Raw genomic sequence first — 26,762 nt, 5'->3', positions numbered from 1 at the left:
AAGAGGCAATGGCAAACTACTCCTGAACACTGCAGCGTTTTGTCCAAGAAGTCTCCAAGAATTAGACATAATTGAATAGAAGGGAGGGGGGAGTTTTTGATTAGTGTGGTTAATGAATTCCATGAAATGGTCACATTATTTGAATTCATAATACCTGAAGTGATATTTTTTATAGAAAATAGGGTAATTGTTCCCAGCTGGATGGAAATATGCAATGAAAAATTATAAGCATAAATTTTGTATATGTATAGTAACTCTATAGTAAATAGAGTTAAAAAGGCAAGTCAAAAAGCAGAGGCCACACCCTCAAGCCAGCCACAACTCCCAAGGTTGCATGCCACTTTTCTATCCCCACATCAGTTGATGGAGCCAGATCTTCATGCTCTTCCAGAAGCCGAAAGAATGAGGGCCAGACTCAACACTAGGGGCAAGATATTCCATAGGGGAGAGGCAGTGGCAGAGAATAGCAATAGCACTTAGACCAGACATGTCAAACTTGCCATGTCACATGACGTCGCGAGATGTATCGGGACAGTTTTGCCATTGCAGGCAATGGGGTGCGGCTTCCAGATGACGGGTCCAGCCTGGGGCCGGCAGTTTGACACCCCTGACTTAGACTAATATACTGCCCCATAGTGCTTTACAGCACTATCTGGGCAATTTACAATGTCAGCATATTGCCCTCAACAATCTGAGTCCTCATTTTACTGACCTCAGAAGGATGAAAAGTTGAGCCCCATCAGGATTGAACTTCAGGCTGTGGGCAGAGCGATACTGCTTTCTAACTACAGTTCAGGTTCAGAGAAGTTATAGAAAGCAACATTAAATTTAATATCGCATTATTCAAAATTGCATTAATGCAAGCTAGCTGTACTACATCTTTGTGTTTAGCATTACAAGGTATTTTTCTTCCCAGTGGTACCCAGGGACCTAATTTTATGCACCTCTCTATCTTTTATAAAAGATTTTGTTTGAGACAGGAACAGTTATGTACTCAAGGATTCCGAAGGAAACAGTCTCAGTCTGGATAATTTGGATAACTGATTGTGGAACAAGAGCTCAGCATTTCCATTCTGCCTTTTGCTCTTCTAGACCAGTATTTTTCAAACTTGGCAATTTTATGTTGTGTGGACTTCAACTGCCAGAATTCCCTAACTAACCCACATCTTAAAGTTGCCATGTTTGAAAAAGGCTGGTCTAGACCATGATCCTGAAGCCTTGTGGATCCTTGTAAACACAGCCAATACTTCCCAAAGTAGGCATTGTTGAGATAATTTCTTAAAATTCAGTTCTACTCAGATCAAATTTAATTACTGTCCTCTGTAATTTAATCGTTTTCTTTTTCTGTCCCATTCAATATGAGAACGTGGCAATGTTGTACACCCATGTTCAAGATAGAGACCTCCAAACGTTAATGATCAGAACAACATTTTTGAAGCCATTCCATTTTTTATTTTATTTTTCTTCTTTACTGTATTTTGTTTTTTTTTATAAGAAAAGAAAAGACAATTTATGAAGAAGGTTGGCTTGAAAGTACTGAATATTCCTAAACTTTATTATTTTCCAGTCTCTTTCTGCTGTCCTTTGCTCTTTACAATGGGACTGTTTCCCAGTCTCTCCCTCTGGTTTACCATGGTAGCATGATGGGTAGCTTAGCTCCTACTTTCTGGCTTATGCCCAGCAACTAAGTAAATTAGAGGTTTTAGCTTCTATACATCCTGAGCTTGATGAATTGTTTAATAGCATAGGCATTCTTATAAATTCAATAAAAATTATACCAGAGGTTTTAGTTTGTCAAGGTGTTTTATTTGCCTTCATAGCACATGAAGTGCATCAGTTTCTCATGTCCAGCTATTTGTTTGGCATGCCCTTTAACCCCTTCTTTTTAATCAGAGCAACATGTATTGACCAAATGGACCAACATGCACATTCTATTACTGGAGAAAGTTTTTGCTGGAAGGAATCCAGCATATTGGATAAGCCAGATTGCTCTATTTCTGCTTCACCTGTCTTCATCATTATTTATCACGCTATCAGATTCTATATTAACTGAAATGATTGATCAGCTAAGGAATTGCTCTTTTTTGTTCTGTTTTTTTACTGATTGCTAATCTAGGATTCAAAAAAAATAAGGTAATCTTCCATAGTATATAGATGTCAAGCTATATAAGGTTTAGTTCTGCCAGGCCTTTCAATCACGCAAGTAGAAAATGGATCCAGACTACATTCAATTATTTGCAACAATGCTTGCATAATGTTAATGCTTTAATGTTACTGTTTTAATATGTATTTTTATCCATTTTTATTTTCTTTATCAATATTTTTATTATCTTCATAAACCATCTGAAGCTGTTCAGCTATTAAACCTGAATTAGCAGTTTAAAATTTTTCACTATCACTCACATTGGCATGAGGGTGGAAGTAGGACCTTCCAACATCATGGCATACAGTATATCGCACATGATATACAGTGTTGGTAAAACACACCGGATATTGTTTTCCTAAAATATACTGCAATATACTTTCATAGATAATTCACTCTATGGAAACTTTGTTTTTATTTCGTTGGAGAAGTCTAGATCCAGAAAGCAGTTCCACACAATTTTATTCTGTGCTGGAGCAGAGTTTTGAGATGCAATTTCATTTCATTTTTTCATGGAGAACTCTTAAGTAACTGAAGCTGTAACTGATTTCAAGGCTGAAATGCAGGACCCATAATCCAGGGGTCCAATAATGAACAACCAGATAATGGTTGGTGATATGGCTTCAACACCCAGGTTGTGAAGTTTATGTGGAGACCTATCCTCCTCCCCATTTTTCAAAGCGTTTTATAGCCAGACAGGTGATGACCTTCCAGGCATATACATGGTTAAAGATGAGGAAGAGGTAGATAATCCCAATTCACAGTCAAATAAAGTATAATTTCAAGAATACTCTGTGATCCATTAGACTGACATAAGTAAACCAATTTATCCCTGCTATGCTGTTATAAAAACATTTTGAACCTTTGTTTAATTGTGTGAATGTTTTCTGATTTTTTAAAATTCACAGCTGGTTTTTTGCTTTGTATCAGGAACATCTGTAACTCTGTTAGTAAGGGGAGAAAGTATTAGTTGTGTGCTTCAGAAGTGAAATAATACACAAGTTGAAAATATGGTAAAAACACAGTACAAATGCTGCACAGAAATGCACCTCGCAACAAACAATAGGTTTGTTTATTAGCTGCAGATTTGCTTAACAAATAACGATTTACTTAACAACTAGTGATTTACTTATGACTGTAAAATCACAGCAATCATGATGACCCGCTTCATGACTGTTGGGGCCTACGACCATAATGGGCAGGCTCCACTACAGACGTAAGTTGAAGACTGCCTGTATAGTCTTCCTGCAACTACAGATGACATTGCCACTGCCCCAAGACAAAGCCATATGTTTCTTTCAGAATTAGGTTTCCACTTCCACCTTATTTCTAATATAGCGGAGTTCGGATAGATAAGCTAAGGTAAGATAAGTTATAATTTTCCAGATGGAGGAGGTTTTCAGCTATAATCAAGTCAAATAGACAGTCCTAACAGTTTAATGGCTCTGAGCACAGAGTGAATGTGTGGGCACAAATGGCTTAGAATATGCCAAAAATTACTTGATAATATTTAATTGACTGCAATTGGCCATGTTGAAAATCAATGGTTGTGAGGTAAAGCTCTAGATTAAAGCTGCTATGATTCATTCACATTTACGTGCCCTTCGCTCTTCACATTCTGAATCTACGGTATTTTAAAAAGCTTTTGCTTGCACTACCAGTTGCATTAGTTCATATTAATACAGGTAGTCCTTGACTTACAACAGTTTATTTAGTGACTTTTCAAAATTATAGCATTGAAAAAAGTGACTTATGACCATTTTGCAGCATTCCTGTGGTCATGTGATCAAAATTCAGACACTGGGCAATTGACTCATACTTATGACAGTTGCAGTGTCCCAGGGTCATGTGACCGCCTTTTGTGAACTTCTGGCAAACAAAGTCATGGAGGAAGGCAGATACACTTAACAAACATGTTAGTAATTTAACAACTGTAGTGATTCATTTAACAGCGGTGGCAAAAAAGGTTGTAAAATGGAGAAAAACTCACTTAACAACTGCCTTGCTTGACAATGGAAATTCTGACCCCAAGTGAGGTTGTAGATTGAGTTCTACTTGGATAGAATTTTTTTTTCAGTTCAAGTATTAAAATTTCTGATCTTTGAGTAACATTCTGGATTTCAGCTGTTGACAAAAATTATCTACATGAAAGACATCAGTTCAGCACTTTGAGTCTCACTGGCTCAAGGTTGACTCAGCCTTCCATCCTTCCGAGGTCGGTAAAATGAGGACCCAGATTGTTGGGGGCAATATGCTGACTCTGTAAACCACTTAGAGAGGGCTATAAAGCACTGTGAAGCGGTATATATTTCTATTTTCTGTACTGTACCTATTGGATGAGGGGGAAAATGTTTTATGCACACATAATTTTTATCCAGTTTTTCAAAGCATGGTTTGTTGTTGTTAGTGGCGAAGTTGTGTCCGACCCATCGCGACCGCATAGACAACGTTCCTCCAGGCCTTCCTGTCCTCTATCATCTTCTGGAGTCCATTTAAGCTCACACCTACTGCTTCAGTGACTCCTTCCAGCCACCTCATTCTCTGTCGTCCCGTTCTTCTGTTGCCCTCTATCTTTCCCAGCATTAGGCTCTTCTCCAGTGAGTCCTTCCTTCTCATTAGGTGGCCAAAGTACTTGAGTTTCAACTTCAGGATCTGGCCTTCTAAAGAGCAATCGGGGTTGAGCTCCTCTAGGACTGACTGGTTTGATAAGCCATAATGGCCTAATACAGTGATGGCGAACCTTTTAGAGACCGAGTGCCCAAACTGCAACCCAAAACCCACGTGCAGCATCAGGTGCCGGATGGATGTGGCCCATTGGCTGGGTGTGGCCTATTGGTTGGGTGTGGCCCATTGGGTGGGCGTGGCTGCGGTGGTAATGGCAGACTGGGTGGGACTAAAAAGTTCAATCAATCAATTCCAACTTTGCAAGATCTTTTTTTTCCCTGTGAGAAGTTGAAATTGACTGATTGATTGAACCTCTTTTTTTTGCACACGGCGGCGGAGGCCTAAAGCGAAAAGGTTTTATAAAACCCAGCTGAAGGTCTAGGGCTGGGGAGACGGCACACATGCCCACAGAGATGGCTCTGAGTGCCACCTTTGACACCCATGCCATAGGTTCACCACCACCGGCCTAATATGCTATTAAATCATATTAGATGGGTTTTGTCCATGCTAAATTTATTTTTATTTATTTTCCACCTTTATTATTTTTATAAATAATAATATATCTAATACTACTTCCTTCTCTTATGTTTCCCCCAACAACAGCCCTGCAAGGTGGATTGGGCTGACAGAGAGTGATTGACCCAAAGTCGCCCAGCCAGTTTTCATGCCTAAAGTGGGGCTAGAACTCCAGTTTCTAGCCTTCTACTTTAATTATTAGACCAAACTGGCAATTAAGCAAACTATATTAGGAATTAATTTTATAATGAAGCTATGTTTGCTTCTACTTTTTGATCCAATAGAAATTAAAAAAGAGCAGGCATCTCTCCTAAATTCAAAAACAAAATTATTAATCCATAGCAGATTAATTGAATGCCATTAAATACAAGACATGTCATATTTTACAACATGTATTTTACAGTTGGGTTTTTTTTTCCCCTCCAAGTGCATGATGAGTTCTGGTGACTGCCTGGACTAGATTCTGCAGTTTTCATCACAAGGTTTTTCCGAAGTGGTTTGCCATTGCCTCTCTTCTAGAGCTGAGAGAACGTGACTGGCCCAAAGTCACCCAGTTGGCTTTGCACCTAAGACAGGACTAGAACTCCCTGTCTCCTGGTTTCTAGCCTGGTACCATAACTTACCACACTAATCCGATGAATGGAATAGGAATAAAATATACTAGTCGAAAATTAAGATACGGTAATACTTTTAATTTGACATTTATTTATTTATTTATTTAAACACTGAATTAGATATTGAATGAGATAAGAAAATGCTGCCTTACGAGCTATATATTCTTTAATATTTGACTACTAAGTCTCCTTTTTATTAATTTTAGACTACAGTATTAGCAAATTATTCTGCGTAACTGTTTTTCTCGGCCATGCTTTCATTGTTTTATAAGTCATTCTAATTTAAACAGCAAGGCATAAAATTGGTGTACCGTAGTATGGTTACAACCAGAGGACTCCATTAAGTCACAAGTAGCCTGTACAGGTAAGGATCTATATTTTCAACAGATCTGGCATATTGGCACCGAGAGTTGAAACAAGCATTTTTAGTAGTGAGGTGGTTTCTTAAGAGGACCTCTCAGTCATTGCATTAGAAGAAGATTCTTACCTGTACAAGCAGCAATGGTGGAAAATGGCAGGCTACAGGTGGACCCCATTTAACAACCACTCAGTGACTGAACTTGCAATGGTGCTGAATGAGTGGTTATTATGAATGGTCTTAGTATTTACTGCCGTCTCAGTAATCCCAAGCTCTTGTGATTATGAATTGCAATCTTCTCTGTCAACTTCCAACAAGCAAAGTCAGTGGAGAAAGTGGCAGAAAGTTGCAAATCACATGAAGATTTTCACTTAATGCTCTGTGTGTTCCTTAGCAACAGCCACATAACAAGATAAGTTCTCCTTCACCGGAGATCTTCCAAGATTTTGATGGCAATTTGTTAGAGCAGGAGTGGGGAACTTTCCAACCTATGGACTTCAACTCCCAAAATTCCATGCTGGCTCAGGAATTTTGGGAGTTGAAGTTCACAGGTTGTAAAGTTGTGGTAACTGCTCACTCCTGTGTTGGAGATTCTCAAAAGGATCCTGCACTGAGCAGAGAGTTGGTCTAGATGGCATCTACTGACAGGAATGCTGTAAGAACCATTGCTGAGTGGTGCTATATGCAGGTTCTTGATGTACGACTGTCACTTAATGACAGACTCTCTTCTCCCAGTTAGTATTGTTAGATGAGCATGTTGGCAGATTCCCAAGATGTCTGTGGAGATTCTCAGTCATCCAGGTCATAGTTGTCCGAAAGATCCCATGAGCATGCTGATGAGGTCAGCATCTCTGAAATAAGCAACTGTCTTGACCTGATGCTTCGTTAGCTGTAGGTTTGTTTCATTGTTGCTTCCAGAATTCTACTTCTGTTTCAAAAATTTCATAGTGGCACATTTCTTTTTCCCTAATACATTGTTTTTTAAAAAATATACTATATGCACAGTGCTTGACCTCTATTGGGTGTTTTTAATGCACATTTTCATTGTGAACTACATCAAAAAGTTTAAAAAGCATTGGCATATTCAACACATGTTGGGGAAATATGAATGGGTTAGGTTGCATAAAGGTGCAAACTAGATTAACTTTTTGACGTTTTCTTGAAGGATGCTATTTCTTTTTTGCTACTGAATCATATGCAAATAAAAAATATACTTTACCTTTTCTTTGGTATTCCTTAATCATTGGCCTTGCTAATTGAGGCTGGTAGAATTGGAGAGGTCAACAACTAAAGAATGTCACAAGCAAAACATGATTGTGACAGTATAAATAATCTAGCAGAAGTTTAAAATAGTATAATTATGGAATTTGCTGCCATTCAATGTCACTACCATTAAGTTAGATGTCTTTGAAAGAGGGACAGAAATGAATGGAATACTAAGCTATCATTACCTATGAATATCGATGGCTGCTTGCTATTTCTGGAAACAGCAGCAGCAAACCTTGAATTTCATTTGTTATAATCTTTCTACAAACCATACAAAATTATACTTTAACCCCAAAGCTCAGTGCTGATGAGGTCTGTCTATGGCCCTGTGCCATGTACATCTCTGAAGCATCTTTTTTGAAACAGTCAGAAACCCATGCAGTGACTAAATTATAGCAGTGCAATTCCCCACCAATGTTAAGCAACGGGAGGGGGAATAGTCTAATTAAATTTCTGACAAAGGTTAACACACCCATTAACTTTCACAGACTTCCCATCATCACCTCACCCAAAACAGAAACTAATTAAACTTTCCCTGAGCCAGAAAAATAATCACTTTAGTACTTCATTTCCAAAACCCAGAGCTGAGCAGAATACAGCAACAAAAAATGCTCCCCACTCTTGGTTTATGCAGTTTTTATGCCCTGGAACACTACCTTTTCTATGATTGTTAAGAAAATATATACGCATCCAGCCAAAGGGAGATAAAAAAAAATCCTTACAGACATGGAAATCTTTGTTATCTGATAGCTAAGAGCTCTTTGTTACTCTGTCCTATGCAAGAAGATAAAATAACAAAATATATGGCTGTGACATGTGACAAAATAGCAAACACATATGACAGCAATCAGGGAGTGCCCAGGTATTCAAAAACCAGTGTGTTCAAAGTTCTAGTTTACCTAAACATAAATATTGCGTTAAGGGTCATACCAAATGTAAGTAGCATTTTTTTTTCATTTTCAGAATGGTTAACCCATGAACTCTTTCTTCGATCTACATTACAAACTGAAGTAGCAAATTGGGTCTGTATCATAAACTTATGAAGATTTCCGTACATGAATATGGTTCATTGCCCTCAGACAAATACATTTCCATAGCCTATCTCTTTCTTTATAGGAGGGTCTAAATATTATTCAGAAGTGCTGTATGTCTCAGGCAAACACAGTACCTTTTTGCTATTCGTTAGGGGAGCTATATTACTTTTTTAGGTTTCCATGGGGGCCAGAACAAAAAGAAAATGCTGCTGTTTGAAGAAATGCTTTAATTAGATGACTCCATAAAATCAGTGCAAAATCCTTTATAAAAGTGCCTTCTACTTTAATTAGTAGCAGAGATGTCAGTCACCTCCATAGGTGAGGCAAGGGGGCTCAGAATGCCTAAAGCAATGTTCCCTTAAACTTTTTCCTCTCAGGACTCTTTCTGCTTTAAAAATTGTGGAGGACCTCAAAAGAGCTTTTGTTTCTATGGATTATATCTCTAGTGTATTAAAAATTAACACTGGTGCATTTGCTGCCCCTACCGCCTCTCACAATTGTTGGAAGGGGTGCTAATATTATGTTATTTTTCAACATAGTCTGGCAAATAATTTGGCCTTGAGAGTCCCCCAGGAATTCTTGAATCACACTTTGAGAAACTGGTCTAAAACATCATGGCATCGTACAATCCTTTTGTGTGTTATTTCATCATTATTTTGAAAGTAGCAAGCTCCTGCAGACATTGCCAGGAGTTATTTTGTAAGGTCTTAAAGCTTCCTGAATCATATTCAAAGGAGGTAAATTTCTTTTCTTCTGTTTTGCGCACTCCTGCGTAATCCCTTGAAGGATGTTCCAGGTATCCAGCCAGAGATGCAAATCTCTCCGTGAATGCCTCTCTATATACTAAAAGAACCATTGTCTTTTCTTGTCACCAGTGTTCTAACAGTGGGAAGGAAGCATTTTGGCATTTGACTGGCTTTAATTTGATCTCTCCAAAGTTGTCTTGTTTCCCTGACATATTTCCAGAACAAGGCAAAAAAATACATCAAGTGTAAATCTGGTATACATTTTTCCTTTCCATTGTGAGGAAGTATGTAGAACAGTGGTTCTCAACCTTTCTAATGCCGCGACCCCATAATACAGTTCCCCATGTTGTGGTGACCCCCAACCACTTATACATCACCGGGTGCCAGGGGCGTGGCCAAAGAAAAGGGGGAAAAATGGCGGACAGCCTTGTTTGGTGACCCCCGTGAAGTGGTCGTTCGACCCCAAATGGAGTCTCGACCCACAGGTTGAGAACCACTGATGTAAAAGGAAGGTGAGGAAGAAAAAGAAGGAAATCATGCACCCTGAACTAAGAATTCTTTAGAGGCCTAGATAGAAGTCTTCCATTAGCTTAATGTTTTATGCTCAAAACAGAAATACTTGAAAAGCAATATATCAGCATTTATTTACATCATAATCTGAATGTGGTCAATGGCAGAAAATAGCAAGCATTGAGGAGATATAGTTCATCATTAACATGAACTGCATTGTTAAATCCTTTCCTTGGACAACTGAAACCTTCTTAATTCAGAGTTATCTTGAGGTAAGAAGGGTGACCTATACATCTTATAAACAAATAAAATATATTATGTATTTGCTGATTGTTTGCTTAAAGTTCTTAATGATTCTTGGTGATTTACCTCACAATAGGCCCCTCCCAAAAAGAAAAGGCCAGCATGCATTAAGCAACTCTCTTCGTTCCTCAACAATTGAAAGCCTGAAGAATTGCTCAGCTTGATTGCCATTCCATTCAATAAACTGTTACCATTAGGGTTTCTGAAAGTTAATGAACAGACTGTAACCAGAAAAATAACACATTCCAGACTCCACCTGCAATTTCAGGTGAGGAACACTCTCCACATTCCCATTCAAACCATGAAACCACGAACAGGAATAGTCAGGCCAACCTGAAGAGAGTAATCTTGCAAATACCTTGTTTGGTTCTAGCATCTTCAAGATTCAGTGTTGGCTCTAGGTTGAGAATTGTATGTTCCCAAATACCAGCTGCAGGGAAATACAATGTGAGAGATTGTTACTAACAATTTGGAAAACAAAGTTAAATGGGGCCTAGAATAATTTGTCGATGAAATACCAGCAGAACTGTTTAAAATCTTACAAGATGATGCAGTTAGTATTATGTGCTGTTTGTAAGCAAGTATGGAAAGCAGTTTAGTGGCCAAGGGACTGGAAAATATCAATTTAATCCCAATGCCAAAACTGGGCAGTGCAAACTGTATAACAGAGATACTGATCTCACATGCTAATAAAATAATAGTTTGAGATTTTGCAATCAGCCTTTGCAGTCCATCTTAACTGTTTAAGTTATATGCAGAATATATCATGAGAAATGCTAGTCTAGAATGAACACATTGGAATTAAATTTTAATTGGTATTAAAACCTCAGAAGTACTGATGATACCACTCTGATGACTGGCATTTAGGAAAGCTTAAGCTGTTTCATGCTAAAGGCAAAATAAGGGAACATTAAAGCCAATCTGCTACTCGATGTTGCAATAAATGTATATATAAAATAAGATAATATATCTTATTTTAGATATTGTGAAGGTACTGTGACAGTGCCAACCAAGCAGATAGGAAGAGAAACAGTTGAAGTAAGGACAGATTTTATTGCAGTTTCCGAGGCTCAAACGTTCTTAAGGATGTCAGCTATTTTGAAGAACGTCTATGACTTGGATAAAACATTAAAATACAGAGATATCAACTGACAATAAAAGTATATATTGCAAAGACCTGATTTTTTTTTCCATTTTAATAAAGTATATGGTTTTGAAAGCAGGACTAGCAGAAAGGTTGGATGGAATAAAATTGATGCCTTTCAGTTGTGTAAGGGAAAATTGTTGACAGTACCTTGAACCACAAGAAGAGCAGATAATTCAGTACTAAACCAAGACTGATCTCTGGAAGCACAATCAATGAAGTTAAAATATAAATACAGTCACAGAACAATTCAACTATGTGAACAATTCAAGAAGAATGGGTACCCACAATGATTTGTAACAAGATATCTGTCCTCAATTGGGAATAGTCAACTCTTTCTTTTATGTGACAGTCCTTCAGATAGCAGTCTCCTTTTAGTTTTCTTTTCTGTAGGCCAAGCATACCCAGATTCTGGGCCACGGGGCAGGATTTCTTTATAGTGGCTTCCAGATTTTGGAACTTGTTGACCTCAAAAAAATTGTGCAGTGCCCTCTTGGTGTTCCATAAAACAGTTACACCAGCCTATTCCATTGTGCTTTTAATTTAATTTAATTGCTTCTCTTTATGTGGGTCATTAGTTTTTAATAATAATGTTTTACATGCTAGCTTTGTTACATACACTAACAGCTTTTGGATTGGAATTTGTTGCAAAATAATATCTACCGTACATCTCAGTACTAATTGAAAGACTCACTGTTTTAATTAAGACATCAATAGTATTATATCCAACAGCCTCAGGTGATATCCTTGCTTTGATGGTAAGTAAAACTACCTTGTACTGGTGTAGATTGAGAATCCTTTTCATTCTGACAAATCATGTGCTGCCATTACATTATGAGTCTTTTTCTCTTCGGAAAATAAAAGCATGTAGAAAAGTGTTCTTGCTGTGTGCCTCCGCTCCATAATTTTGCTTTTCCTGGTCTCCTGGCTTGCAAGGACTTGAGGTAAATAATAGCAAAAAAAAACAACAAAAAACACAAACCCCTACCTGTGCTTAAACCAACATTTAAAGCAATGGTAATTCATAATAAAAACATTAAACCTGAAAGAGAAGCCCCATGAGCCTTCCAAGTAAAAGATTATCACAAAAGGTTAGTGTCTCTTTCAAAACAATTGTGGTTTTAACTTTTATTAATGCAGCTCTTATATTACCCTTCAGTTTTCACTGGCTCTTCTATAGGAGCACTGTGACTCATAAGGTTAGAACGCTGAGTTGATGATCGGCAGGCTCACGTTCAAGATCCATTGTTGCCATTGAGCTCCCGTCACACACTCCAGTTCCTGCCAATGCAGCAGTTCAAAAGCAGATGACTGCAAATAGATAAATGGGTACTACTTCAGAGGACACCTTCACGGGGATGCAAAAGGTGCCCCCAATTAGGTATCTTCCAGGCAATGGTGATGTCACTGGCAAATCCTTTGTCCATGGAAGTATAGTACTTGCTCTTCTATAGTTAAGCTTTTCCCATGTTTCTCAGCGTTAAACTCAAACTTGAATTAGATGTCCACTTTATCTGGTCTAAAGTCAAGATCACCATCTAGTTTATTTATATGTCTGTCTGTTTATTTATGAGTCAAATTTATTGGCTGTCCATCTCACTCTGAGCAGCTTACAATATTAAAATATGTCCCTTTTTCATGTGTTTACATCTACATTTGAAACCAACCAACCAATAAACATTATAATCAAAATGTATTTAAGTATTTAGAAACCACTATCAATAATATAATGATTATACTAATATACATTTAACCCACCCTCAATCCATCTTCAGACAATGATCTCCACTGTAATGCTGCCCCTTTAGGGATATCTAACTCACCATGTCCTTACCAGAAATCATCAATATATTGTTAGATATTTTTATTGGGCTCATAAAGTTACTCATGTTGAGTCCCTGACAGATAGAATGGAAAGATATAAATTGAAGTAACAAATGAAGTCAGAAGTAATAACTCACATTTTGTGAAATGTTTGCTATATAGATGGTAGGTAGGAAGGAAGGAAGGAAGTTTTTTGAGAACTGTTTGTTGACCATAGGGACTATTTTGTCAAACCCTAATTTAACAAAATTGAAGCAATGATCTTATGGTAATAAGTCCCATGATACTTACCATAAAATATATTTTTCCATAATAAATACCCAAAGAATCAGGCTATAGAGAATAATTATTTAAGCATGCATTCTTAAGTTACATAGCTACAGTATATATTAATCTCCATATTTTTTTATTTTAAAATCCTAGCTCTTGCAATATAATAACAATAACAACAACAACAATAATAATAATAATAATAATAATAATGCATACAAAGTCAAAATTGAGAAGACAGCAACAGACAGTAAGTGCCGCCTATGCAAAGAAGCTGAAGAAACAGTAGACCACTTGATAAGCTGTTGCAAGAAGATTGCACAGACTGACTACAAGCAGCGGCATGACAAAGTAGCAACAATGATGCATTGGAAGATCTGCAAAAAATATCATTTGCCTGTAAGCAAAAACTAGTGGGATCATAAAATAGAGAAAGTCATAGAAAATGGTAAAATTAAACTACTCTGGGACTTCAGAATTCAAACAGACAAGCACCTGCAGCATAACATCCCAGACTTAACAATTGTTGATAAGGAAGACAAAAAAATCTGGATAGTGGATGTGGCAGTGCCTGGAGACAGAAGAATAGACGAGAAAGAACTGGAGAAGATAACAAAATACAAAGACCTACAAATAGAAATAGAAAGACTGTGGCAAAAGCAAGCAAGGGTAGTACCAATAGTAATAGGCTCCTTGGGTGCAATCCCAAAACAACAGGAGCACCACTTGAACACCATTGGCATTGACAAATTCGCTATTAGTCAATTGCAAAAGGCGGTCTTACTAGGAACTGCTTCCATCCTGCGACGATATCTGTAATACCATCAAACATCCACATCTGCCTATCCCAGGTCCTGGGTAAGGACTTGATAGGTAGACAAAATGTCAAATCCAGTCTGAACATTTAAAAAAAAATTAAAAAACTTTCAATAAAAAAAAAATCCAGTCTGAACATCTGGCTGACTGTGCGATGATCCAAAATAATAATAAAATTGGAAGGGACCTTGGAGGTCATCTAGTCGAACCCCCTGTTCAGACAGGAAACCCTATACCATTTCAGACAAATGGTTGTCCAGTCTCTTCTTAAAAACCTCCAGTGCTGGAGTATTCACAACTTCTGGAGGCAGGTTGTTCCACTGATTAATTGTTCTAACTGTCAGAAAATTTCTCCTTAGTTCTAGGTTGCTTCTCTCTTTGATTAGTTTCCATCCATTGCTTCTTGTCCTGCCTCTAGGTATTGGAGAATAGCTTGGCTCCTTCTTCTTTTTGGCAACCCCTGAGATATTGGAACACTGCTATCATGTCCTAATCCTAGTGGACAGTCATTTAAATATGAGCCAGCAGTATGCTGCAGCTGCCAAAAAAGCCAACTCAGTGCTGGGCTGCATTAACAGAGGGATAGAATCAAGATCACGTGAAGTATTAATACCACTTTACAATGCCTTGTAAGGCCACACTTGGAACACTGCATCCAGTTTTGGTCATCACAATGTAAAAAAGATGTTGAGACTCTAGAAAGAGTACAGAGAAGAGCAACAAAGATGATTAGGGGACTGGAGGCTAAAACATATAAGGAACGGTTGCTGGAATTGGGTATGTTTAGTTTAACAAAGAGAAGGACGAGGGGGGACATTATAGCAGTGTTCCAATATCTCAGGGGCTGCCACAAAGAAGAGGGAGTCAAGCTATTTTCCAAAGCACCTGAAGGCAGGGCAAGGAGCAACGGGTGGAAACTAACCAAAGAGAGAAGCAACCTAGAACTAAGGAGAAACTTCCTGACAGTTAGAACAATTAACCAGTGGAACAACCTGCCTCCAGAAGCAGTAAATGCTCCAACACTGGAAGTTTTAAAGAAGAAACTGGACAGCCATTTGTCTGAAATGGTATAGGGTTTTCTGCCTGAGTAGGGTGTTGGACTAGATGACCTCCAAGGTCCCTTCCAACTTTATCCTCCTCCTCCTCCTCCTCCTCATCATTATTATTATTATTATTATTATTATTATTATTATGTCACCCCTCGTCCTTCTCTTCATTAAATTAGACATACCCAATTCCAGCAGCCTTATATGTTTTAGCCTCCAGTCCCCTAATTATCTTAGTTGCTCTTCTCTGTACTCTTTCTAGACTCTCAACATCTTTTTTACATTGTGGTGAACAAAAGAGAGAAGACTGTTTGTTTAATTCCTCAGATCCCATCCAGGACAACTTACTGTCTGAAGTGGATAAGATAATGCCCTTTCCAGTTTCATCTTTAAAAGCCAACTAAACTGGCTGATGGCTCTAAATCACTTCTGGTTACTTTTATGAGAGAGATTTATTAGTCTCTTTTCCCATTGCTCATCAGCTGTCTAAGGCTAAAGTAACTTTTTCACATTGCAAATCATGCTATTAAAATTAAAATATTTGGTGGAACCATTGCATGTAATGTATATTATTCAGCTTGAGCATAGTAGTGATGAAAGCTGCATAATATAAAATGAGCTTTGCCCAGGCATTCATCCACACACAATGTCTTTTTGCAGGAAGAGAAGGCTGGTAGGACCAAGGGCAAAAGACAATACAAATTAAGGGTGTGTTTAAGTAAACTTGGGTATCCAGTTTGAACAGACCTTATCTGTACTGGCCACCACATAAACATCCAGGGCAAACAACTTTTAATAGAATTTTTCTCACGTAAGATGCTAATTTTTTTTCTTGCACCACATGATGGTATCAACAGCTCCAGTTTACATTGCTGCAATGCCAATTAAGGCCGTACAAAATTTCCCATTCTGCCCCTTATTAAATAACTATTAAGTCTTGCAAAAGTTAACATGTCCGTGACTCCATTCAATTTGTAGCTACCTCTGGAATCAACATTACCCACTATGGAGGAATGATTGGTGAAATTGACAGATCTTGCTGAGATAGACAAACTAATAATTTCTTTGATCAGAGAAAAGACGCTCTCTACATATATTGGTGACTGGAAACATCTTACTGTATGTATTTTTGCGTAAAAATGAAAAAAACGAACTTGTGATTTATGGTTCTGATGACTACATAGATTAGATTATACAGTAGAAAGATTATAATTATAAAGTCCAAAGTTGTTTCAGTAGTGAGATGGGTGGCACATAAATTTAATAAATAAAATATAAATAAAATACATGATGAAAATTTAGACACAAAGGTTTAAAATATAACTGTACTTATTGTGAAGAATATTGAAAGCCTATGTGTATGTGTGTGCGCGTGTGTGCATTCGTGCATGCACACAGACGTGTGTATGTTGCATTTTTAGGGATTTAGCCCTCAGACCAGCACTAATCATGTCATGTTAGGAGAGGAAGATTAATATCTTGTTATGAACATAAATGCAAACTAGTTGAATATAGTACAACTTGCTTATAGGTAAATCATATCTTCTATCAAGTTTGAAAATTGCTAACAAATTAATCTGATATTAATTGTAGTAAAAATTCAGAGTTGTGAAGTTGCAGTTCACAAAACAAAAATACTTAGTATAATTAAAATTAGTCAGAAAATTGTAAATGTTTGGAGTTATTTGGTTACTTGTCTACGGAACTAGGAAGCTATAGACTTGTGTGTTTTAACAAGTGCATAACTAAAATTAATATATTTATAGACATAAACATGAACTTTGAAAAACTTGGCAATAAAGTCCGTAATATCAAAGACACTGAAGCAATGTCTAAGTACTTTCACTTTGCCTAATTCACTTTCCAATGCCTAATGTCTATAATGTCTATAATGAAGCAGTTTGAAGCTAATCTGTTGCCATTTTTTTGCTTCTGGAGATCTCACTTAAGATCATCCAGAACATATCCTGACCAGTCAATGCTTTTTTCAGCTAACCATTAAATTAATATCTTTAATAATATATTTCAATCCATATCCACTCTCAGCAGATGTTAGTGCTGAAGTAACAACTCACCTCTCTGTTTCCACTAATGCAAGCTAACTTCTTAATCCCTACCACCCCATCCATGTCTATGGAGATTCTTAGTCATCCAGGTCAAGAGGCAGCTGAAAAAGTTTCTTGGATGAGAAGCAAAATGTAAAGTTGCCTCTTGAAAAAGCACCCGCCCATCTATGTGTTCAGAGAATATTGCATACTTAGCAATTTGGAAAAAAGGCAACCATAAGACGGAGCCTCCTAGCTGTATAGTATTTAAAAGGTTTATACAAGCTCTGCTATTGCAATGATTGCATACCACATTTTTCTAATGAGGTTTTTTTCTCCATTAGCATAAAATTTCATTGCATGTTGCTATGGTGGCCAGAGTGGGAGGAAAATACATTTTGAACACCCTCACAGAAAAAGGGCATTAGAGGTGATGGAGAAAGGATATTGGATGCCCTGAGGCCAGGAGTCAGAATAAGGGAGAATTTTCCATGAATGAGAAAACAGGCCATCTACAAGCTCCACAGTGTTTCAGTTTTAAAACATCCAGTTTTTTAATTGAAACATGTATTTATTGAAATAATTTCAAATAAACGAAGTATGGATGTGGGGACCACTATCCAGTCAGCTGACAGATATTACAAACTGATTCTAAACCGGTACAAAGCTGCCGTGTAGAGGTACTTTAGAATTAGGAGAAGAAAAGAAATCCTTTTGAGATTAATAAAAGGAGAAGTATAGGAGAAAAACTGTTTACTAAAACAGAGAAATAAGCCATTGTGTCTTTGAAGAGTTTATATCAGTGGTTCTCAACCTGTGGGTCGGGACCACATTTGGGGTCGAACGACCATTTCATGGGGGTCGCCAAACCACACTGTCCACCATTTTTTCCCCTTTCCCTAGCTGTCCTACTCCCTCTTATTGGTGGCCACACCCACTTGGGGGTCACCACAACATGGGGAACTGTCTTATGGGGTCACGGCATTAGAAAGGTTGAGAACCACTGGTTTATATTGAGACTGGGACTAGGGCAGGGGTAGGCAACCTCGGCTCTTTTATGACTCATGGATTTCAACTCTCAGAATTCCTGAGTCAGCATAGCTGAAGTTCATGAGTCATAAAAGAGCCGAGGTTGCCTACCCCTGGACTAGGGACCTCTTTCATAAGTAACCTGGGACAGGAACATTTTCTCATATTTTATGTGAGGGAAAGGCAAATGAAATCAAGACAAAGGAAAATCCAGTTTCTTCATAGAGAAATTGCCCTAGTTGTTTGTTCATTTTGGTTGTCACTTTCAGTATATAGCAGTGGTTCTCAACCTTTCTAATGCCGTGACCCCATAATATAGTTCCCCATGTGGTGACCCCCAAGTGGGTGTGGCTACCAATAAGAGGGAGTAGGACAGCTAGGAAAAAGGGAAAAAATGGCGGACAGCATGGTTTGGCGACCCCCATGAAATGGTCATTCGACCCCAAATGGGGTCCCGACCCACAGGTTGAGAACCACTGGTATATAGGGATTGTTTTATATGAGGCCATGGAAGCAATACTGAAAAGTATTGCTCTATATTTAAAAAAAAAAAAGTCTTCAAGTGTACTTCCACACAAGTATTATAACACACATCTGGTGCAGGTTATACTGCTAACAGTTAGAAAATGAAGGCTGAAAAACAGTGGTTGGCCTACTAAAGAACTCTACCTACCTTTGGGAGGCCATCTGTTGCATTCCTCCATCTCCTAGTTCATGTTTAAGGGAAGCCCTGAGCACTTTTGGGAATTGCCCTTGAGGAGGATTAAAACAAAAGAAACGTCTGATGGCATGAAGTACTTGGGGATTATTCGAAACTCAAGCAGATGGTGTGTCAGAGCTCAGTGAAAACTATTTCAGTCAAACAGTTGCTCTACATCTGCTGATTTTTTAAATATTCCATTAAACATCCTTCGATCTACGCCTTCTGGAGTCTTTGATTATTTAAATAGAGTAGAGTAGAGTAGAGTAGAGTAGAGTAGAGTAGAGTAGAGTAGAGTAGAGTAGAGTAGAGTAGAGTAGAATAGAATAGAATAGCTTTATTGTCACTTTGAATGTACACTAATTGGCATACATTAAAATAAAATTTCATTGCATACAGCTCTCAAAGGTTCACCACTTCCAATATACACTACATAAATATGACATACATATATACATACATACATATGCATATACCCACATATATGACACAGAAACAACATAGTCTAGTTCGGATTATGTACACATGTGCATGGCGAGAAAAACAAATCTTGCGAATTTACCAGACGGATGGTATAGTTTATTGGTTCATTAATCTCTGAGAGAAATAGGTATCTCCTCCAAAACACAACATTTATTATAGATTCCAATATATCAGAAGATGAAATCATCCCCAAGTCTTCCCACTTTGCTATTTATTTAAAGTTTATCTTTGACATGTAATCATAATGAGGTGATAAGAATGTTATTTCTCTAATTATTACATTTCTGTCTTTCAAAACACTGTTATCAAAATAGATGTTGAGATCAAGGAATGTTAAGTACAATTATCCTCTCAAGTTAATATATCTGGGACTTCTCTCTTATTATCTTTGTACCTACATTCTTTTTAAAATTCTCTCACTTTCAAATAACTATTATCTAATAAATTCAATTTAGGATTGCATTTTTTAAACTTCCAGGATTCACACAGAGTTTCAACATTAGGAAAGCAGCCTTGACTTCCCAAGTTTCTTTGCAAAGTTGGTTGCACCTCACAATATCTTCTCATTACCTCAAATGTACTACTACTACACCCTATATTGTGGTATTTCAGTTAATTAATTTGTGTAGGACTTTGTAATAGAACATCTTGTTAGTGGTTTCTCAAGAGCAATTTCTAACCCTTGGAATTTCCCAACACATATCATCATATGGTTTAGTATTTGTATTGTTCACATGGATTGTTGTTCTCACTCAAGAAAATGAGTAACATTAAATTGCATCCTTACTTTAGCATTTTTGTTTTTCCTACGTAATCTGATTTATTAGACTGAAGGCTTCAATAAATAAAAATGAGAAAAATGAATATTGATATAGAATATATTGAGAAAAAAATCGAAGTTCAAATGAGCAGCCTGCTAACAGGTGTCTCAGTCTGTCTAACAAGATGCATTTCAGTGGTTAGAAAAGTAAGTTTTTACACTTAGACAGAAAAAATCACATGCACAAATTCAGAATAGGCAGCATCCAGCACAACAATAGTGCCCTTGTGAGGGTTAGGGTTAGGGTTAAGTGTCTTAGTAAACCACTGCTTAAGCATGAGTCAGTAGTGTACTGCAGCTGTCAAAAAAGCACACCAGGTCCTAGCTTGCATCAACAGAGGACATGAAGATCACAGGAAGTGATAGTACCACTCTATATTGCACTAGTGAGGCCAAATTTGGAATACTGTGTCCAGTTCTGATTTCCAAGATACAGAAAAGATGCTGAGGCTATAGAAGAAGTATGCAGAGAAAAGGAACAAAAATGATAATTAGGTAAGTTTAGTCTAACAAAGAAAAGGCTTAGACAGACATGATAACTATCTTCCAATATTTGAAGGGTTGTCACAAGAAAGAGGAGTTGGTTTATTTTCCATAGTACCTGAGGGCAAGACAATAAGCATGACAATGTATCCGTTGTCGTCCGGAAAAACAGGCAGGAACGCCGGTATACAGTGTAATCATCAAACAAGTTTATTCTTCCGATGAAACAAAGTCAGCACTGGGAGTGGCTTTCTCCCAGTGCCTTACAAAGGATTGCCACATCCTGTATCCCTGCCCCCAGTCCCAAACCAGCATCCGCCCGAAATGGATAAAGGTCCTTTCCTTGCCCTGTGCCCTCCCTCTCCCAGATGCGGATCCGCCTTCTTTCTCCCCACTATGGCCGACAAAACCCTCTGTGACGCCGCCGGGCTCCGCCCGATTTCCGTCAGTTTGGTCTGGTAAGATTCCTCCACCACCGGCCCTTACGTTGCCCAGGCAGGCTTCTAGACTCAACACAGAGCCCCGGCAGACCTCCGCGCCTCTCAGCGCCGGCCCGGTGATGGTATATACAAGCGGTGCCCTGCTATAGGCCCGCGCAAGCGCACAGGCATCCGTCCCCTCTGCTGACGATGTGCGATGCCCGACTGGCACTGCGCCACGGTCTGTCTTCACCCCGCTGGGAGTATGCTGCCTCCGACCGACTGTCGAGACACGTGGGAGCTGGGAACAGGCAGCTGCAGGCCTCTGCCTGGCCGGAACGGCCGGTGTGGCGGTGGTTGGCGTGGCGGCGTTTCTCGGCGGCAGTAGGCTTCTTTGCACATCACCCCCCCACCTCTGCATGGTAAGCCCCGGGAGGCTTGACATGCGGCCCCCTCTACCACGGCTCCTCCTGGAAAAGAAAATGGGAAGGATGAGCATACATTCTTGCATCCATCTGTCCCTGGCCTCCCTGGACACTTACGATGGAATGCTCGGATTAACCGAGGAGCGTTGATGTCTTCCTCCCCCACCCAGGTTGCTTCTGTGAGGGGGTACCCCTTCCATTTAAGGAGATACTGAACTTGTCCACGTCTAACCCGGGAATCCAGAACCTCTTGTACCTCATATTGTGATCCCACAACCGGTTCTGGTGCCTTAAATACAAAGGGGATCCCATGCGCTGGGTTGAGGAGGCTGCTGTGGAATACAGGATGTACCCTCCCCAAGAATGAGGGTAACTGCAACTGAACGGTCACCGGATTGATTACCCTGGTTGTCTGAAATGGGCCTACATATTCCGGCCCCAGCTTTCTGCAAGGTATTCTCAGCCGGAGATATTTTGTGGACAAATACAACCAGTCCCCACCCTAAACGGTTTGTGGTCCGCCCTCCCATCGGGAGGAACTGGCACCGCGCCACGGTCTGTCTTCACCCCGCCGGGAGTATGCTGCCTCCAACCGACTGTCGAGACACGTGGGAGCTGGGAACAGGTGGCTGCGGGCCTCTGCCTGGCCGGAACGGCCAGTGTGGCGGTGGTTGGTGTGGCGGCGTTTCTCAGCAGCGGTAGGCTTCTTTGCACATCACCCCTCCCACCTCTGCATGGCAAGCCCCGGGAGGCTTGACAAAGCAATAGGTAGAAACTCTTCAGAGGACGATCCAACTGGAAATGAGAAGGAATTTTCTGACAGTGATCAATCAATGGAACAGCTTGCCTCTTGGAGTCATGGGTGCTACATAACTGGAGGTTTTCAAGAAAAGATTGAATCATTTCTCTAGAATGGTATAAAGACTCCTACCTTGGTTAGATGTTTGGACTAGATAACCTCCAAGGTTCATTCTAGCGATATGATACTATGATTCTTATACATCTAAATGTGTTCCATATAGGTAGTTATCGACCTACAACCACAATTTAACCCCAAATTTCTGTTGTTAAGTGAGACATTTGTTAAGTGAGTTTTGCCCATTTTATGACTTTACTTGCCACGGTTCTTATGTGAATCACTGCAATTGATAAGTTAGTAACCCAGTTGCTAAGTGAATCTGTCTTCCTCATTGACTTTGCTTGTCAGAAGGCCGCAAAAGGTGATCACATGACCCTGGGACACAGAACTGTCATAAATGTGAACCAGCGTCTGAATTTTGATCACATGATCATGCAGATGTTGCAATGGTTGTAAGTGTGAAAAATGGTCATAAGTCGCATTTTTCAGTGCTGTTGTAACTTTGAATGGTCACTAAATGAAATGTTGCAAGTCGAGGATTACCTGTACTTCCTTGGGATCCTCAACTCAATAGCATGTCCAAGTTTTGAAAAAGCTCTTTTTCTGGATCCACCAAACAAAGTTTCTTGCCCAAAGGGACCACATGCCCCTTCTACCAGATCTGATGGGATAGGTGGATGTTTGATCAGTTTCCATCTGTTATTCCTTGTCTGGCCTTCAGGTGCTTTAGAAAATAGGTTGACTCCCCTCCTCTCTATGACAGCCCCTCAAATATTGGAATACTGCTATAATGTCTCCCCTGGTCCTTCTCTTCACTAGACAGCTATGCCCACTTCTTGTAACCGTTCTTCATATGTTTTAGCCTCCAGTCTCCTAATCATCTTTATTGCTGTTCTCTGTACTCTTTCTAGAGTCTCAACATTATTTTTATAGTGTGGAGACCAAAACTGGATGTAGTTTCAGCCAATCTGTATGTGTACTTTTGGTTTTTCTTGCCTAAGTGTAAGACTTTACTTTTCTCTATATTGAATTTCATTTTGTTAGATAGGGCTATCTGCTATATTCTGCCTTAGTTATTTGTTCCTCTTTCCATTTTTTGCAATTGTCCTTTTTGTCTTTCAATTTATCAGAGAAATCTTTGTGCAGCCATGTTGACTTCTTCTTGGATTTCTTGTTTTTCTTTTTCAGTGGTATTATGGTGGACTGAGCTTTTATGATCATATTTTTCAGAGTTTCCCAAGCTTCTTGTTTCCCCTTTAGGATTTTCATCCAAGGAATCTTTCCCAAGCTGTCTCTGAGTTTGTTAAAATCAACTCTTCTAAAGTCTAAGACTCTGGTATCATTATGTTCTATTGCTTGTGTTTGTATTATATTGAACTCCAGTATGACATGGTCACTCTTACCCAAGGTTCGTGCAGTTTCAACTCCCTCTATCACAGTGGTTCTCAACCTATGGGTCGGGACCCCATCTGGGGTCGAACGACCATTTCACGGGGGTCGCCATTTTTCCCCCTTTTCTTTGGCCACGCCCCTGGCACCCGGTGATGTATAAGTGGTTGGGGGTCACCACAACATGGGGAACTGTATTATGGGGTCGCGGCATTAGAAAGGTTGAGAACCACTGCTCTATCACTTCTTCTCGGTTCGTGAGAATTAAGTCCAGTATGGCTGTCCCTCTAGTTCCATCCTCTACTTTTGGGACAACAAAGTTGTCAGCCATGTTGGTCAGGAACCTATTCGATTTCTCACTTGGCTTTACAGGTTAGTACCTGCACTGGAAGCAAACTCGTAAATAATACAATTTGTGGAGCAGAGGTAAATAATACAATTTGTGGAGCAGAGGTAAATAATACAATTTGTGGAGCAGAGCCATTCGCATTCATAACTGCCCTCACTGCTGCAGTTGAAGCTTTCAGATATTCTTCAAAGGCAGTCCCATGTAGAGTGCATTGTAGTTGTCCATTTGTGAGACCTCCCCTCTCTTTTTTAATGTTTTGCCTCTCTCCTGCACTTTTAATTTTCAAATAAGTTTTCCTTCTGTATACATGTTTTGTTTATGTATTTATTTATTTATTTGTGATATTTAACTTCAAGGTTGAATTGCATTATATAGCGATGAATGAATCAGGTGAAAATAAAGTAAGATTCTTCCTGCATCATAGGGATCATAGAATGAACAGAATGGTGATGTGGTGAGATTATTTCAGTCAAGAAGAACTAGATGATAACTTCATTGGAGTAAATTAAGTTATCTGAGAAAAAGAATAGGCTAAATACCGTACAACCACTGGTATTTTGATTTGATATTAAACTGCAGTTCTAGAATGTGAAAATGAAAGTGCCAAACTGCAAATTAGCTCTAGGCATATTTAGGGCTGTCTCTATGTGACTTTAATTAAGTGGCTATTACAGGTTGACCCTGACTTATAACCATTAATTTTGCAACTGTTCAAAATTAAAACAGCACTGATAAAAGTTACCGGTAGTCTTTGACTTACAACATGCTGGGAATAAAGATGGCAGGCACAAGTATCTGAAGGATGTTTTTCCTTTCAACAATAGCTTCAACAATAGGATTAGGCTAGAGCGAACTTGATAACTGAACTCAACAATTTTCATTTTGCTAGATCTTATAACTTTAGGATGATTAATAGGGAGTGAGAGGCAGAAACAGATGCTTAGAAATCTAGATCAGGTAGTAAAATAATATTAAAAACCTCCAATGTATAGTTCCATTTAATTATATTTGTAAATTTTGCTGACCAGAAATTCCAGTCTTTTTTACACCAATCTTTGGTTCTGCAGTATTAAAGAAGCAGTTGGGGCAATTCAAATTACTCATGAAAGGTGGTAACTATTTTCTGCATTTCTTGGAATTAAAAGATTATTTTTTCTTCCTGGAAGGGTTATCTTTTTTTCAAAAGAACCTGTAAGACTGCTATGCTTATACCAGTGGTGGCGAACCTTTTAGAGACCGAGTGCCCAAAGTGCAATCCAAAACCCACTTATGCATTGCCGGGTGCCCGGTGGACGTGGTCACTGAGTGGGTGTGGCCACCGAGTAGGCGTGGCCACTGAGCTGTCAGCTCGTGCTCACTCGCTCGCTGTCTGCAGCAAATGCTGCTTCCGCTGAAAGTTGTTCATTTTATAGCCTCTCGCCTATTCTCAGACTACACATGCACAGAGAGCTGCGCATGCGTGAAGAGGAGGAGGGAGCAAGACAAGAAGCAATGGATGGAAACTGCCCAAAGAGAGAAGCAACCTAGAACTAAGGAGAAATTTTCTGACAGTTAGAACAATTAATCAGTGGAACAAGCTGCCTCCAGAAGCTGTGAATGCTCCAACACTGGAAGTCTTTACGAAGAGACTGGACAGCCATTTTCTGAAATGCTATAGCATTTCCTGCCTGAGCAGGGGATTGGGCTAGATGACCTCCAAGGTCCCTTCCATCATCATCATAATCATCATCATCATTATTATTATTATTGATCATTACACAGTCAGCCAGATGTTCAGACTGGATTTGGCATTTTTGTCTACCTATTGAGTCCTTACCAAGGACCTGGGATAGGCAGATGTGGATGTTTGATGGTATTATAGATATCGTCACATGATGGGAGCAGTTCCTAGTAAGGCTGCCTTTTGCAATTGACTAATGGCGAATTTGTCAATGCCAATGGTGTTCAAGTGGTGCTCTAGTTGTTTTGAGATTGCATCCAATGCGCCTATTACTATTGGTACTATCCTTGCTTTCCTTTGCCACAGTCTTTCTGTTTCTATTTGTAGGTCTTTGTATTTTGTTATCTTCTCCAGTTCTTTCTCGTCTATTCTGCTGTCTCCAGGCACTGCCACGTCAACTATCCACACTCTTTTGTATTATTATTATTATTATTATTATTATTATTATTATTATTATCATCATCATCATCATCATCATCATCATCATCATCATCATCATCATCATCATCATCCATATGGAAGATAAGAGATTTTTCTCTCCATTCTTTCCTCTCCATTAGTTTTTACTCTCCATTCCTTTGAAAAGACATTGTTTAATATAGCATTGCCTTATTAAAAAAACTAAGCAACTTCTTAAAAAAGAAGAATGTGAAAACTATGCTAATTGAAAGATGGAGGCACATTCTTGGATGCCAGGGTGTCATAAATCTGAATTGTCTAGTAGGTACCCAAAATAGTCCACACTCATGGAATTAGCATTTGTTTTTCTCAAGGGAAGAGGTTATTT

The 26,762-nt window shown here is 38.9% G+C and overlaps 1 protein-coding gene across 12 annotated transcripts in view; it reads left to right on the top strand.

Moving 5' to 3' along the window:
- PRLR (prolactin receptor) overlaps positions 1-26,762 on the top strand; it is a 156,651-nt gene that overhangs the window by 68,764 nt on the left and 61,125 nt on the right. Inside the window, exon 1 of one of the 12 annotated variants that reach the window (XM_039347886.1) lies at positions 10,405-10,422. The exons of the other annotated variants lie outside the window; for them this stretch is intronic. The gene's annotated coding sequence lies outside the window, so the exon portion shown is untranslated. Of the gene's footprint in view, positions 1-10,404; positions 10,423-26,762 lie in introns of those variants that run through there. 12 annotated transcript variants of the gene reach the window in all.

The sequence above is a fragment of the Crotalus tigris genome, unplaced genomic scaffold, assembly GCF_016545835.1.
Source record: "Crotalus tigris isolate CLP2741 ecotype Arizona unplaced genomic scaffold, ASM1654583v1 scf7180000018103.2265978, whole genome shotgun sequence".
Classification (NCBI taxonomy): Eukaryota; Metazoa; Chordata; class Lepidosauria; order Squamata; family Viperidae; genus Crotalus; species Crotalus tigris.
The sequence above is the reverse complement of the archived record's forward strand: the minus strand, read 5'-3'. Positions and strand labels throughout refer to the sequence as shown.